The 15188-nt window shown below is 42.1% G+C and overlaps 1 protein-coding gene across 8 annotated transcripts in view; it reads left to right on the top strand.

The window, feature by feature from the left end:
• Positions 1-11153: 11153 nt before the first annotated feature.
• The window catches only part of SCN8A (sodium voltage-gated channel alpha subunit 8), a 191683-nt gene continuing 187648 nt past the window's right edge, over positions 11154-15188 (top strand). For 7 of the 8 annotated variants that reach the window (XM_070454396.1, XM_070454393.1, XM_070454395.1 and 4 more), the window contains exon 1: positions 11469-11613. The gene's annotated coding sequence lies outside the window, so the exon portion shown is untranslated. Of the gene's footprint in view, positions 11289-11468; positions 11614-15188 lie in introns of those variants that run through there. The other variant, XM_070454391.1, reaches the window with a different exon arrangement.

The following is a 15188-nucleotide window of genomic DNA, read 5'->3' as shown; positions in this document are numbered from 1 at the left end:
TTGCACAATATAGAGCTGCTGCTAACAAGTGGCTTCGGGCAAAAGACTTTGTTTTCCATCACTCATTGCATGTTGGACCACGTGATTAGATTCTGGCCAACGGAATGTGGGCAGAAATGATGTAACCATAAAACTTTCTGTGGGGTCTGCAAGCTGATTGTTGACATCGGGAAGTTCCTGAATGAATGTGGAGCAAAGCTACTTTACTTCTCCTCCCTGCTGCCCATTGGGCTGCGTGTGAAAAATGAAATTGTACTGTGCTTAGCCAGTGGGATTACAGTGTACATCTGTTATTGTAGTTTGTATTGACTTTAGTAATACACCACACTAGTATACAATTTTCTTCTCAAGTATAACGGAAAAAAATTTTAACTGAAAATTTTAAATGACTCTTTCAGACTCTTGTAGTAACAAGAGTTACTACATCATTATCTCAGAGTTACATCATTATCCCAGATGATGAACATATTTCTGTACACTGGCTAGAATACCTGCTGAAACAGTTTTACAAATTGATTTTTCTTATTTTTACCTAGTACTTATGGTGGGATCACCCATATCACAAATCTATGCCACAGGCATATGTGACATCTCACTCTTTAATCGATCCAATATTTCCATTTTCTTAACAGGACCATATTTTATTAGATGTTTTAACTTTTGTCTCCAGTGTTTACAGCTGCAAGCTTGCTTCTTCTTTTTCCACATTAAAAAATTTTATTATGAGATGCATCATACGTACAGCAGAGGGCATGAAACAGAGAGTATATTCTCAAGACAAATCAGAAAACAAAGACCTGTAAAATGCCACCCAAGTTGAGAAACAGAACACTGTTGGCCCCCAAGAAGCCCTTCAGTTGTCCCTTCTCTATTATAATTTCCTTCCTTCCCCCACAGAGGCAATCACTGTCCTGACCTTGGTGATAACCATTTCCTTGCTTTTCCTTATATGTTACCACCTGTATCTGATCCCTAATTTATGTAATGTAGTTGATCTGTTTTTGAACTTTATATAAAGGGAGTAATCAGCTCTATCTAGTTTGTGTCTTGCTTCTGTGTCCAACGCGATGTTTCTGAGAGTTATCCATGTTGTTTCATGTGGGGCTAGTTAGTTCATTTTCATTGTTGTAGTCTTTTCTGTGACTGTACTGCATTTAACTTATTCATTCTAGGATTGAAGGACCTTTGACTATGGTAAGCATTGCTTTTATGAACATTTTCTCCCCATGTATCCTGGTGCACATGGGCCTGAGTTTCTTTAAGGTACACTCATGAGAGTGAACTTGCCAGGTTATAGAATATATTTGTCTTCAATTTGCCTGGATAATTCCATTCTGTCTCACAAGGGTGCCCATTAATGGTATATGAAAGATCTCGTCCCACATCTATGCCAACATACTGGCACTGTCAGATTTGGAATTTTTCTGTTAATCTGGTAGGCATTTCATTGAGGGTTTAATTTGATTTTTCATTGTTAATAAAGTTGAACACCTCTTTATGTGCTTATTGATCATTGAGATTTCTCTTCATGTGAAGCACTTGTCTTTTGCCTAATTTCTAATGGTGGTTTGATTGCAAGAGTTCTTAATCTTAACCTTGTGCCAGTTACATGTGTTTCAGATATTTTCCCTACCCACACCTTGTCTTTGCACTTTCTTTATGGTATCTTTTGGAAAATAAAGATGCAATTTGATGAGGACTGGATTTATCTTCTCCTTTACAGATAGTGCTTTTTGTGTCTTGTCTAAGAAATCCTTCTTTTCCCTGAGGCCATGTAGTTATTCTTCAGTATTAGAGTCAAAGCTTTTATAGTTCTTTCACATTTAGATCTTTATTTCACATGGAAGTAGTCTAATTTCATTATTTTCCATGTGGTTATCCAATTTCAGCACCATTTATGGAAAAGTCTGTCATTTCCCCATTGATCTGCAGTATCAACTGTGGTCAAACATGAAGGATTTATATACATGGGGGTCTGTTTCTGGGATTTCCATTCAGCTCCATGGATCTATTCATCTAACCCTGTGCTAACACCTTATTTTTTTTTTTCCATTTTAGTTTCCTTCTGTCATTCATTCAATATATTTATTTTGAGTGCTTGATAGATCTTCTTCTAGGTACTGAGGATAAAGCAGTGAATAAAGCAGACTTAAAATCCCTTCCCTACCGGAGTTTATGGTCTAGTGGGAGAGTCAAACAATAGACAAGACAAATAAATAAAATAGACAGTATGCTAAATAATGATATTTGCTAAGGAGAAAAATAAAGCAGGGAAGGGGAATTGGAAACGTTGGGGGTAGAATTGAAATTTTGGATAGGATGACCAGGGAAGGCATCACTGAGAAAGAGATATCTGAGTTTATATCTAAAGGGAGTAAGGGGACACCCTGTGGCTGTCTGGAGGAAGAGAGAAGGCTGATCCAGGCAGAAGGATTAGCAAGTGCAAAAACCCTGGTGTCTCTGACTAATGAGGAAGGCCAGTGAGTGTGTGTGGTATGGGTGCAGTTAGGAGATGAAGTCAGAGACAGTTGGCCTAACAAGGGCCAATCCTGGGAGGGGGCTTCCCCCCCAGGTGACTCAGTGGTAAAGAATCTGCCTGCCAATGCAGGAGATGTGGGTTCGATCCCTGGGTCAGGAAGATCCCTGGAGAAAGAAACGGCAACCCACTCTAGTATTCTTTCCTGGGAAATCCCATGGACAGAGGAGCCTGGTGGGCTATAGTCCATGGGGTCTCAAAGAATTGTATATGACTTAGCGAGTAAACAACAGGCAACAACAACAAGCCAAAAGTAAGTTAAACCAAAATTAGGATAGTCCAAAAGTCCACAAGCCTACTAGCACATACTGTATATTATCGTAGGGGATTTCACACTGGTTGCAGGGAAAAGGAAGACTGGAGTGAATAATGTCCTCCACATCACCAATATTTCTGTATGGGAGATTAGGAGTAATCTCAGAGATAAAATCTCCAGACTGGAGTCTGGTGGCATCACAGAAAGCTAAGGTATTAAATCCTGTTACCATTGAAGGGGACAGTAAATTTAGAGGAAGCAGTAATGTCTGGAATGAGGGATAGAAGATTAAGTAAATTATTATTGGGTCAAAAGGTAGAGATGAAAAGCCAGGCAGAAAGAACATCCAAAGAGGGAAGGTACTTCTGCCGGATTTCCATCAGGAAACCCTAGGTGACCTCTAAAAGTAGTGGTGAGGATGGAGACAGAACAAGAGGGTCACAGGCTCTCAGGGTGGGAAGGGGCACGTCCCGCTTCACTCTTTAAACATCCGTGTACATCAGTCATCCTTAACCGGGGGTCAAGGATGAGTTTCACAAGAGAATGTAAAGCTGTGCGTTAGTATATGTTCATGTGTGCATGTATCTGTGAATTTATCTGGGAAGAAAAAGAAGTTCATAGCTTTTGAATGGGTCCTTGATCCTAAAAATGTCCAGAACGACTGATCTAGCAGTTTCTCCTTGAACAAATGCTTTTGGCTCTTTCCCTTGGGGTGGTCTGATTTGTTGCTGGTCAGCTTTGTTAGAACATCCTTCCTCATATTAAGCTGGCACTTATCTTCTAGGAACTCACAACCCTGGTCTTAGTTTTGCCCCCTGGAGCAACCCTGGGTAAGTCTAATCCCTCGTTCATCTTTCTAAATGTAAACTCATTTCCAGGTGTATTGAAATTTTTTCTGACATGAGCTTAGTTGTTAAAGGAAATCCTTGACATTTTTGATGCCTTCAAAGATTCTCATGAAGTCAGCAAAAATTCTTAAAATTTTGAAAAGTTTGTATGGAGCTTAAAAGTAACAAATTCTATTACATGAACCCCATGTAATCCCACGAGGCTGACTTTCCAAGTTTGTTAAAATATTGGAGAAAGGATATAGAACTCTGCCCTCTCTCACTTTTTGGCAAATAATGTCTAATGATAGCTCCAAAGGGTCTGGTTTTCAGGAAAAGCCAGTTTTAGTATCAAGGACATACATCCTTACTATAACAATCATAGAGTTTCAAAAATGCAAAATAAAAACTATTTATCAAGGCAAGGAGAAGAGTTTCTCCATGTCATGAGATTGAATTTTTTTAAAAAAATCTATAATCTCAAAATTCTAACTTATTTACATGTTGGCTTTCTTATAAATTACACTACATAAAGCTTTTAGTAATTCTGCTTAACCATTTTTGTGGATTTCGTTTCCATTCCTTCTCTTTATAATTACCTCATAAAATAAATACCCATTAATCAATATAAGGCATAAAAAGAGGAGAAATAAAGAATAGAAAGATAAATAGGAAATAAACAGCATCATGCTAGATTTAACCCCAACCATATTAATAACCACATGAACTGTAAATTGTCTAACCACCCCAATTGAAAAACATAAATTGTTAGATGGCATGAGTGGGGGACTGGGGAACAAGGTCCAATCAGATGTTGCCGAAAAGAAACCCATTTTAAATATAAAGATATAAATAGGTTAAAAATTTTAAAATATGAAGAAATACCATGCCAGTATTTGTCTATATTATTCAAAGTAAATTTCAGAGAAAAAAATATTACCAGGGATGAATAAGGTCATTTTGTAACAATAAGAAGTCAATTCATCAATAGGACATAACAATCCTAAACACTAATGTGCCTAAAAACAGAATTTCAAAATATATGAGGCAAACACTGATAGAATTGCACTAATCTACAATTATAATCAGAGATTTAAAAATCCTTCTCTCAATAACTGATAAAACAAGTAGAAAGAAAATCAGTAAAGATATAGAACAATACAGTACACTTGAACATTACTATTAATCAACTCAACCTAATTAATATTTATAGAACAGCAGAGAACACATCCTTCTTAACTGCACATGGAATATTTACCAAGATAAGTCATATTCTGGGCTATTAAAAAAAGTCTCAAAAATTTTTAAACGGTTCAAGTCACAATTCATGTTCTCTGACCAAAGTGCAATAAAATTAGAAATTGAAAGATAGCTGGAAAATCCTTAAACATGTGAAAATTAGATAATATACTTTTAAATAATCCATGAAGCAATGAAAAAATCGAAATTAGAAAGTTTAACTTAATTAAAATGAAAATCTAACATATCAAAGTTTGTGGTTTGCTGCTAAAACAGTACTTAGAGAGAAATGTATTATTAACAATAAATGCCTGTTTTGGAAAAGAAGAAGGTCTCAAATCAATGACCTCAGTTTCTACTTTAAGAATCTAGGGGGAAAAAGAACAAATGAAACAAAGTAAACAGAATAAAGGAAATAATAACAGAGTGGAAATCAATGACAGAAAACAAAGAAAATCAGTAGAGAAAAATGAAACTAAAAAGTGGTTCTTTGGGAAAGTCAGTAAAAATTATAAACTTTTAGCCAGACTAATCAGAAAAAAAAAAAAGAGAGAGAGAGAAAAAGTCATAAATTACCAGTCTCAGGAATGAGAGAGTTGGCATCACTACTGATTCTATAGGTAGTAAATGAAAAATATGGTATTATTGTGAACAACCCTATGGCCATAAATCCAATGACTTAGATAAAATGGAAGTTCTTTGAAAGACACAACTATAAAAGTTCACTCAAGAAGAAATAAAAAACCTGAATGGCCCTAATCTATTAAAGACATTTAATTTGTAGTTAGAACTTTCCTTCAAAGAAAACTCTGGGCCAAATGATTTCATTTGGGCAATTCTATTAAACATTTAAGGAAAGTGAAAGTGAAGTCGCTCAGTCATGTCTGACTCTTTGTGACCCCATGGACTGTAGCCTACCAGGCTCCTCAGTCTATGGAATTTTCCAGGCAAGAGTACTGGCGTGGGTTGCCATTTCCTTCTCCAGGGGATCTTCCCGACCCAGGGATTGAACCTGGGTCTCCCGCATTGCGCACAGATGCTTTACCATCTGAGCCATCAAATAATATAAATTCTACACAAACTCTTCCTGAAAACTGAAGAGGAAGGACTACCTCCTAACCTATTCTCTGAGGCCAGGATTACTCTAATACCAGAAACAGGGCATTACAAGAAAACTGTAGACCAAAACACCTCATGAACACAGATGCAACAATTTTTAACAAAAAGTTAATCAAATCCAACAATATATGAAAAGGATAATACACCATGACCAGTTCCCTACCCTAGGTTGGTTTAACATTTGAAAATCAATCTGTGTAATTCACCATATTAACAAACTAAAAAGAAAAACCATATGCAGAAAAAAGATTGAGAAAGTTCAATATTCATTCCTGATTTAAAAAACTCTCAGGAAAGCAGGAAAAGAGGAGGCACTCCTCTCAACATGATAGAGTATCTAGGAAAAACCTACAGTTAACATCATATTTAGTGGTAAAAGGCTAAATGTATTCCTCCTAAGATGAGGAAGATTTTTGCTCTTACCACTTCCATTCATTATTGTACTAGAGGTTCTGGCTAGTGCATTAAGGTAAGAAAAAGGGATAAAAGGCATTCAGATTGGAAAGGAAGAAACAAAACTGGGTTTATTTGCCAGTGACACAATCATCTCTGTAGAAAATCTGATAAGACTCTACAAAAAATCTAGTAGAGCTAGTAAGTGAATTTAGCAAAGTTTCAGGACATAAGATCAATATATAAAAGTTAATTGTACTTTATATACTACCAATGAATAATTAGAAGTTAAAATATAAAAACACTGGGACTTCCGTGATGGTCCAGTAGTTGGGACTTTGAGTTTCCACTGCAGGGGCATAGGTTTGATCCCTGGTTGGGGAACTAGGATCCCACATGCCATGCGGAGTGGCTAAAAAACAAAAACACTATTTAATAGCATAAAAAATATGAAATATTTAGGAATAAATCCCAGAAAGGTGAACAAGACCTGTATCCTGAAAACTATAGAATATTGTTGAAAGAAATTAAAGACAACTGAAATAAATGGAATGATACATCATGTTGTTGTAATAATGTCAATTCTCCCCAAATAGATCTGTAGATTCAATGTAATCTTGACCAAAATCCCAAGGGCCTTTTTTTTTTTTTTTTTGCAGAATTTGACAAGCTGATTATAAAATTCATATAGAAATGCAAAGGAACTAGAATAGCAAAATCAATATTAAAAAAGAAAAGCAAAGTCGGAGGGCTTATATTATCTGACTTCAAGATTTATCAAAAAGCTAAAGCAATCAAGACAATGCGGTCTTAGAGTCAAGATAGACAAAAAGATCAATGAAATAAAATAGAGAGGCCAGAATCGACCCTTAATGATTGACTGATTTTTGACAAATGTGTATTGTGACAATCAGATAGTGCAGGAAAAACTAGATATCCATGTCAAAGGAAAAAAAAAAAAAAACCTATATATTACTCCAAAAGCAGGATCCATAAATAAGGAGAAAATAAGTCAGATTTCATAAAAATCAAGAATTCTTGCACTTTGAAAAATTTTAAGAGAATTAAAAGGTACGCCCAGACTGGGAGACAATATGTACAAATCCCATATCTCATAAAAGACTTGTATCCAGAATATATAAACACCTCTCAAAACTCACTAATGAGAAACAAACACTCCAACTGAAAAAAATAGGCAAAAGACTTGAATAGAAACTTTGAGTTTATTCAAACTCATGTCCATCAAGTTAGTGATGCCATCCAGCCATATCATCCTCTGTCATCCCCTTCTCCTCCTGACCCCAATCCCTCCCAGTAGCAGGGTTTTTTCCAATGAGTCAACTCTTCACATGAGGTGGCCAGAGTATTGGAGTTTCAGCTTCAGCATCAGTCCTTCCAATGAACACCCAGGATTGATCTCCTTTAGGATGGGCTGGTTGGATCTCCTTGCAGTCCAAGGGACTCTTCAAGAGTCTTCTCCAACACCACAGTTCAAAAGCATCAATTCTTCGGTGCTCAGCTTTCTTTATAGTCAAACTCTCACATCCATACATGACCACTGGAAAAACCATAGCCTTGACTAGACAGACCTTTGTTGGCAAAGTAATGTCTCTGCTTTTTAATATGCTATCTAGGTTGGTCATAACTTTCCTTCCAAGGAGTAAGCATCTTTTAATTTCACGGCTGCAATCACCATCTGCAGTGATTTTGGAGCCCTAAAAAAATAAAGTCTGACACTGTTTCCACTGTTTCCCCATCTATTTGCCATGAAGTGATGGGACCAGATGCCATGATTTTAGTTTTCTGAATGTTGAGCTTTAAGTTAACTTTTTCACTCTCCTCTTTCACTTTCATCAAGAGGCACTAGTTCTTCTTCACTTTCTGCCATAGGGTGGTGTCATCTGCATATCTGAGGTTATTGATATTTCTCCTGGCAATCTGGATTCCAGCTTGTGCTTCCTCCAGCCCAGGGTTTCACATGATGTACTCTGCATAGAAGTTAAATAAGCAGGGTGACAACATACAGCCTTGACGTACTCCTTTTCCTATTGGGAACCAGTCTGTTGCTCCATGTCCAGTTCTAACTGTTGCTTCCTGACCTGCATACAGGTTTCTCAAGAGGCAGGTCAGGTGGTCTGGTATTCCCATCTCTCAGAATTTTCCACAGTTTCTTGTGACCCACACAGTCAAAGGCTTTGGCATAGTCAATAAAGCAGAAATATATGTTTTTCTGGAACTCTCTTGTTTTTTCAATGATCCAGCAGATGTTGGCAATTTGACCTCTGGTTCCTCTGCCTTTTCTAAAACCAGCTTGAACATCTGGAAGTTCATAATTCACGTATTGCTGAAGCCTGGCTTGGAGAATTTTGAGCACTACTTTACTAGCATGTGAGATGAGTGCAATTGTGCAGGTAGTTTGAGCATTCTTTGGCATTGCCTTTCTTTGGGATTGGAATGAAAACTGACCTTTTCCAGTCCTGTGGCCACTGCTGAGTTTTCCAAATTTGCTGGCATATTGAGTGCAGCACTTTCACAGCATCATCTTTCAGGATTTGAAATAGCTCAACTGGAATTCCATCACATCCATTAGCTTTGTTCGTAGTGAATCTTCCTAAGGCCCACTTGACTTCACATTCTAGGATGTCTGGCTCTAGGTGAGTGATCACACCATCATGATTATCTGGGTCGTGAAGATCTTTTTTTGTACAGTTCTGTGTATTCTTGCCACCTCTTCTTAATATCTTATGCTTCTGTTAGGTCCATACCATTTCTGTCCTTTATCAAACCCATCTTTGCATGAAATGTTCCCTTGGTATCTCTAATTTTCTTGAAGAGATCTCTAGCCTTTCCCATTCTGTTGTTTTCCTCTATTTCTTTGCACTGATCACTGAGGAAGTCTTTCTTATCTCTCCTGGCTATTCTTTGGAACTCTGCATTCAAATGGGAATATCTTTCCTTTTCTCCTTTGCTTTTCGCTTTTCTTCTTTTCACAGCTATTTGTAAGGCCTCCTCAGAAAACCATTTTGCCTTTTTGCATTTCTTTTCCATGGGGATGGTCTTGATCCCTGTCTCCTGTACAATGTCACGAACCTCTGATAGTTCATCAGGCACTCTATCAGATCTAGTCCCTTAAATCTATTTCTCACTTCCACTGTACAGTCATAAGGGATTTGATTTAGGTCATACCTGAATGGTCTAGTGGTTTTCCCTACTTTCTTCAATTTCAGTCTGAATTTGGCAATAAGGAGTTCATGATCTGAGCCACAGTCAGCTTCCGGTCTTGTTTTTGCTGACTGTATAGAGCTTCTCCATCTTTGGCTGCAAAGAATATAATCAGTCTGATTTCAGTGTTGACCATCTGGTGATGTCCATGTGTAGAGTCTTCTCTTGTGTTGTTGGAAGAGGGTGTTTGCTACGACCAGTGTGTTCTCTTGGCAAAACTCTATTAGCCTTTGCCCTGCTTCATTCTGTACTGCAAGGCCAAATTTGCCTGTTACTCCAGGTATCTCTTGACTTCCTACTTTTGCATTCCAGTCCCCTATAATGAGAAGGACATCTTTTTTGGGTGTTAGTTCTAAAAGTATTCATTATTCTATAATGACTACTACTCAGCAATAAAAGGGAAAGAACTATCGATAGATGACTGAATAATCAACAGCAGAATAATTTCAAAATTATTATGCTGAGTTGAAGAAGCCATACAAAGAAAATACACACGATACGATCCCATTTGTTTAAAATTCTGGCAAATGCAAACTAATATACAGTAACAGAAGATTGTGGTTGCCTGGAGAGGGAGTGAGTGCAGGAAGAGTGATGTAAGGAGGGATTACACAGAGGCCTGGGGCAACTTTTGGAGGTGATGGGTATGTTCATTACCTTGATGGTTGTTGATAGTTATATGTATACATACATCCAAACTGTTCACTCTAGCCATGCATGGTTTATTCTATATCAAATATACTTCCATAAAGCTATTTTAAAATGTATATAGTGGGCACATTATGTGTGCCAGATAAGTGTGTAAAATGCAACCTCCTCTTTAATTATCACAACAAACCTACAGGCTGGTCCTATTATTGTACCCTTTTACAGATGACACTGAAGCTCAGAGTTGTTCATGTCCAAGGCTACCCAGTTAGTGAGTGGCAGCCTGACCACACTTCCACTCTTAACTGTGAACTGGCAGTAGAAAGAAATATCTATGAGAGGCACAATAAAGTGCTAAGAGTCCACACATTCATCATCTAGATCCTCTTAAGAGAGTGTGGAGTAAGCAATTCAAATGATTGTGCCTACCTTACAGATGGACAAACTGAGGTTCAAAAAGATTAAGGTGACTTTTAGTTTCAGTCTGGAGGAACCGATGTCTCCTTCCTCCTCCTACCAGGGCTCTCTGTCCACTGAATCACAAAGCTCCAGCTGCTGTTAATAGACTTCTGTGTGCGTGTGTGTTTATTTTGTCTCCGATGGCCATAGATCGGATAAATTGAGTTCCTGGTGTTTACAGATGTCAGAAATTCCAACTGAGCACTGCAATATTGCTGGACATTTTCTTCTGCGACTGCCGTTCAGGAAAAAGGTAAGGCTTGGCATTTACAAGGGTCACAGGGCCCTCGAGTCAACATAGCACCTTTCGGGTTTCAACGCCCGCGTGCTGGCTGACAGCCCGCCAGCGTGTTCCGCGGCCGCGTCCCGGCGTTCTGCCCAGGAGCCCCTCCCGCGCGGCTCGGTGGGGGCGTCGGGGAGGCGGGCCCGGGGACGCTCGCGAGGCGCTCCGGCGAGGCGCCCCCTACCGGCGCCCTGCTCCCTCGCCCCGGATCCGGTCCGGGCGGCTCGGGGACGCCGGCCTGACAGCCAGCGAGCGGACGGGCGAACGGCGCGGAGCGCCGCGAGCGAACGGGCGCGCCCTGCAGGGGTAGGTGGGCCTCGGGACGCCGGCGGGCGGGCGGGGGCGGCGTGCGCGGGCGGGGGTCGGGGGCGGGCGGGGGGCGCGCGCCGGGGGTCGGCGCGGGGGCGGGGTGGGCGGGGGGCCCGGCGGCGGGGGCGCGCGCGGCGGCGCGCGGCGGGCGCGAGTCATCAATTATGCAAGGACTCGGGCGGCGCGGGGGGCGGGCGCGGGGAGCGCTCCAAGATGGCGCCCACCGCAGTCCCGCCCGCCGCATCCTCGGCGCCTCTGCAGTCCGGCCGCGCCTCCCGGGCCCCGCGCTAGGGCCGCCGCTGCCTCCCTCGCCGCCGCTGCCGTAAGTCGCCCCAGAGCCCCTGCCCCGGCGCCGCTCCTCGTCCGCCGGGTTCCCTTTCTCGCCTCGGGACTCTGGAGCGGGGCTCGCCCATCTCCAGTCAGGGGCTTTGCCGCAGAGTGCGCGGCGGGGCTCTAGGGGCCATGGAGCGGGGTTTCTGCCCTCCGGGTTTTGTACAGGTGCTTGGAAGTCTTGCTTCCTTCTAACGTGTTTATCGGGGATCACTGAGGAGAATTGAGGACCACTGCCCCCCACCCCCATACACCTTCTCTCTCCTCCGCTCTTGGCTGCACAGGGGGACTCTGGCTGCCCTCGGCGCCCCTTCCGTGGTGCAGCACCCCCTCCTTCCTGTATCCCAGAGCCAGGGCAGAGTCGGGGCCCCTTGCCCGGTTGCACTGGAAGGGCAGCGCTGTCCGGATCTTCTAGAGCAGCTCCTTAGCTCTACCCCCTCCCCCAAGTCTTACTGCATCCTTCTCCCCCATCCAGCTCCAGATTGTTACCAACTGCAGAAGCCAGGGGCTCGTGGGTTCTTAGGGTAGCCGGGACTCCCCTGTCCTTTACTCGGATGCGTCCGTCCCCCTCCCGACAGGGTGCTCTGGGGCTGTGTTGGGGGCCCCCGGGACCTTCCTCGGCAGGCTAGGATTCCTGCATTAGGGAGTACATCACTTTGAGAATATCCCCTTCCCCCACCCCCACCCCTACGCCACCCGATGCAGAGCCTGCTTCTCTCCTCCTCTCTCCTGCCCTCCCCCACCGTGCCACCGGCAGGGAGCACCCTGGGCTTCTGCTAGCTTTGGGCTTACAGGACTGCCCAGCTGCACAGGCTTGGACCCCAGCTCTGTAGTTCTCTCTTGGTACCCGGGGGACTGCAAAGCCTCTGCATTTTTCCTGAGAGCTCAGATCCATCCCCTCCGTGCCAGCAGCAACCACCAGTGGAGACTTGGCAGTTAACTTTCGGGGGGCTTAGCTAGGGCTTTCAGACCCCTCCAAGGGCCCCAGTTTCGAAGTGATATGGAGTAGGAATCATTTTTCAGTCTGATAAATATGATTTTTCAAACAGGGCATTCCTTCTAGGTACCCCACCCTGTGCCCTCTGCCTCACTTACACTGCAGTTTTTGAAACATGGGGGAATACATTTTACATCCGGAGACTCCAAGGTTCAGTATCAGTGTCCATAATAAAAGGATGTCATCTGTTTGGGGAGGGGGGGAGGGTTGGAGAAGAAACTTTGCATTGCATCTGGCTAATTCAGGGAGAGGGAGAAATAATTAACATGGAGCAAGCGCTACCAAACAGGGAAAATTGCTTTTAATGCATGCACAGTGGGCACCAGAGTAGTTGGGATGGAGGCAGGAGGTGTGGGTGAGGGCTCTAGGGGCCAAAGGGGAAGGCACTTTTTGTAACTGTTTCTCAAGTTTGAACCTGGAGAGCCTTCAGAGAGGTAGGGGTGTGCTAAGTCTGGGGGTGTTTTAGTTTTCCAAGGGAGATTTAGGGTGTGGTAGGTTTTCACTCTTTCACAGTCTTTCTGTACTTCTCTTTTCTCCATGTGCATTAGAAGATAATGGTGGTTGGGGGACTTTTTTTTTTGTTTCTTCTTAAGAAAAAAAAATTTTATTTTTGATGTGTAATGCAAATGGCTAGGTGACATTACCATCCGGTACCATCCTGGTGGAAATCTTGGGGGAATCAGACTTAAAATGCTGAAGGCTTTGTAATACATTGCCTTTAACCTGGTTCTTGAAATACTGCAGCATTTTTTCTTTGGAGCTCATGACACACAAGGCCTTCAGTTCTCCCTGAAAGAGAATTTGATTGCTTGGAAGGGGGGTGGTAGTGATGGCTCGGCCCTCAGCGAACATTGTCTGTCCTAGAAATTGAGGCTGTCCCTGGAGAGGGCTCGAAGCATGTTCTGTGGACATTTGATACAGGGTATGTGCAAGTGTGTGTGTTTCTTAGTAGTGCTGCTGGTGGGTACTGCAGCGCAGTTCTTGACAGTGCAGGACAGTTACTGGTTTTTTGGGTTCAGTCTGAGAGGCTGACTTAATACTTCTTTGGTTTTCTTTTGGGGTTTTGTCAGCTTCTATCAAAACATTTGAAGGATTTTATTTTAAATTAATAAAGGATTATGAAATGGCAGATAGTGTACTTAAAAACAAATAACCATACAGTTGGTTGTTGCTTTCTTTGCAGGATCTCTAACAAACGTTTCTCAGGGCCCAGCTTTCCCCGCTTTGGTTGCCTGTGTCGAGGTTTACGCCAGGGTCTCTTGCCGTGGTGCTGAAAGGACAGTTCCCTTGCAGGCCTGCTAGTGGAGTGCGTACATGCTGGACATGGTTTGGGTTTTTCTTGCTTTTATGTCAGCAGGCTCTCCTGTAGATGTGTGCGTGTGTGTGCATGCGCAGCTCGGTTTATACTTGAAGTTGCAGACCTAGTTATCATATTTTATTACTCCCACATAACTCTTCATTTTGGCTGTCCCTCATGGAGACAAGTGTTTTTACAGGCTGCAACAGATCCATATGTAAGTCACACAGTGACATTTTGCTGACTGCATTATTTCAGCACATTCTGATAATTTCAAGTAGCAAGAAACTATTAATGTTACGAGATTTTGGTCTCCCAAATTAATCACCTGGATTGCAAAGTTAAGCTGGATCAGAAGGGCATCTTATTTGGATTGGTTTGAACAGTGAACTAGGAAAAGGGCTTGACACAGAAGAGGCTGGTATGCGATTCATTGTTTCACCAAACTAATTTGTCAAAAAAGTATTTTAAAATCCTAAAATAGTGAAGAGGGCCATAAAATTCAGCTTGTATGGATCTCCCACCTAGCATAGGGATCCCCTTATATGAGACCTCACATAAAGCAGCTCATTCCACTGGGGTTCCACTGTGACTGAAGTACTTCTGTGTCATTGAAAAGGTAACATAAAGTTAAAAGACATAAATTGGGTGTGATCAGGGGCAGATGTCCTTCTTGTGCTTCTTACTAAGAAAAGACTGACATTCAGTGTTCTATAGAGATTATACAAGAAACCTGCACCTGCTTGAAAAGAATACAAAGATAGAGACATATCCACCTACAGCAAGGAAAACATTCTTGAATGGAAGCAAAAATAATTATCTTTAATGTGCCGATAGTATATAACAAGTTGTTCTAGAGCCACATGCATGAATTAATGAATACTTAATTCCTGTAGATTATATCAAAGAAGGAAAGTAAAACCACACTGTTTAGAAAGTGTTAAAAATGCAGTTTATTCAGCACCTTAAACTAGGGTGTAGGCAGCAGCTAGCTCACCCCAGTAGACCCATAGCCTCCAGGCCTGGTGCTGGGTGCTCCAGCCCAGCCATGGTGCAAGTTTCTGCCGTAACAGATACTCATCGCCCAGTGTCGTGGGAAGGCCCAGTTGCCACAGGTTATACGCCCATCATGCAGGCCTCTCTGCCATGTTCCCCTAGCTTCAGCAGCGCCTGGAGGTAACAGCCCCTGCTCTTTCCACACCTAGCCTTTGTTCTGGAAACCTCAGAGAGGACTGGGGCTTGATTTGTCTCGGGGAATCCTGCCCCTGAGCCC

Source organism: Odocoileus virginianus, chromosome 24 (assembly GCF_023699985.2).
Source record: "Odocoileus virginianus isolate 20LAN1187 ecotype Illinois chromosome 24, Ovbor_1.2, whole genome shotgun sequence".
NCBI classification, from domain to species: Eukaryota; Metazoa; Chordata; class Mammalia; order Artiodactyla; family Cervidae; genus Odocoileus; species Odocoileus virginianus.
Note: the sequence above shows the minus strand (reverse complement) of the source record. Positions and strands in the feature narration are given on the sequence as shown.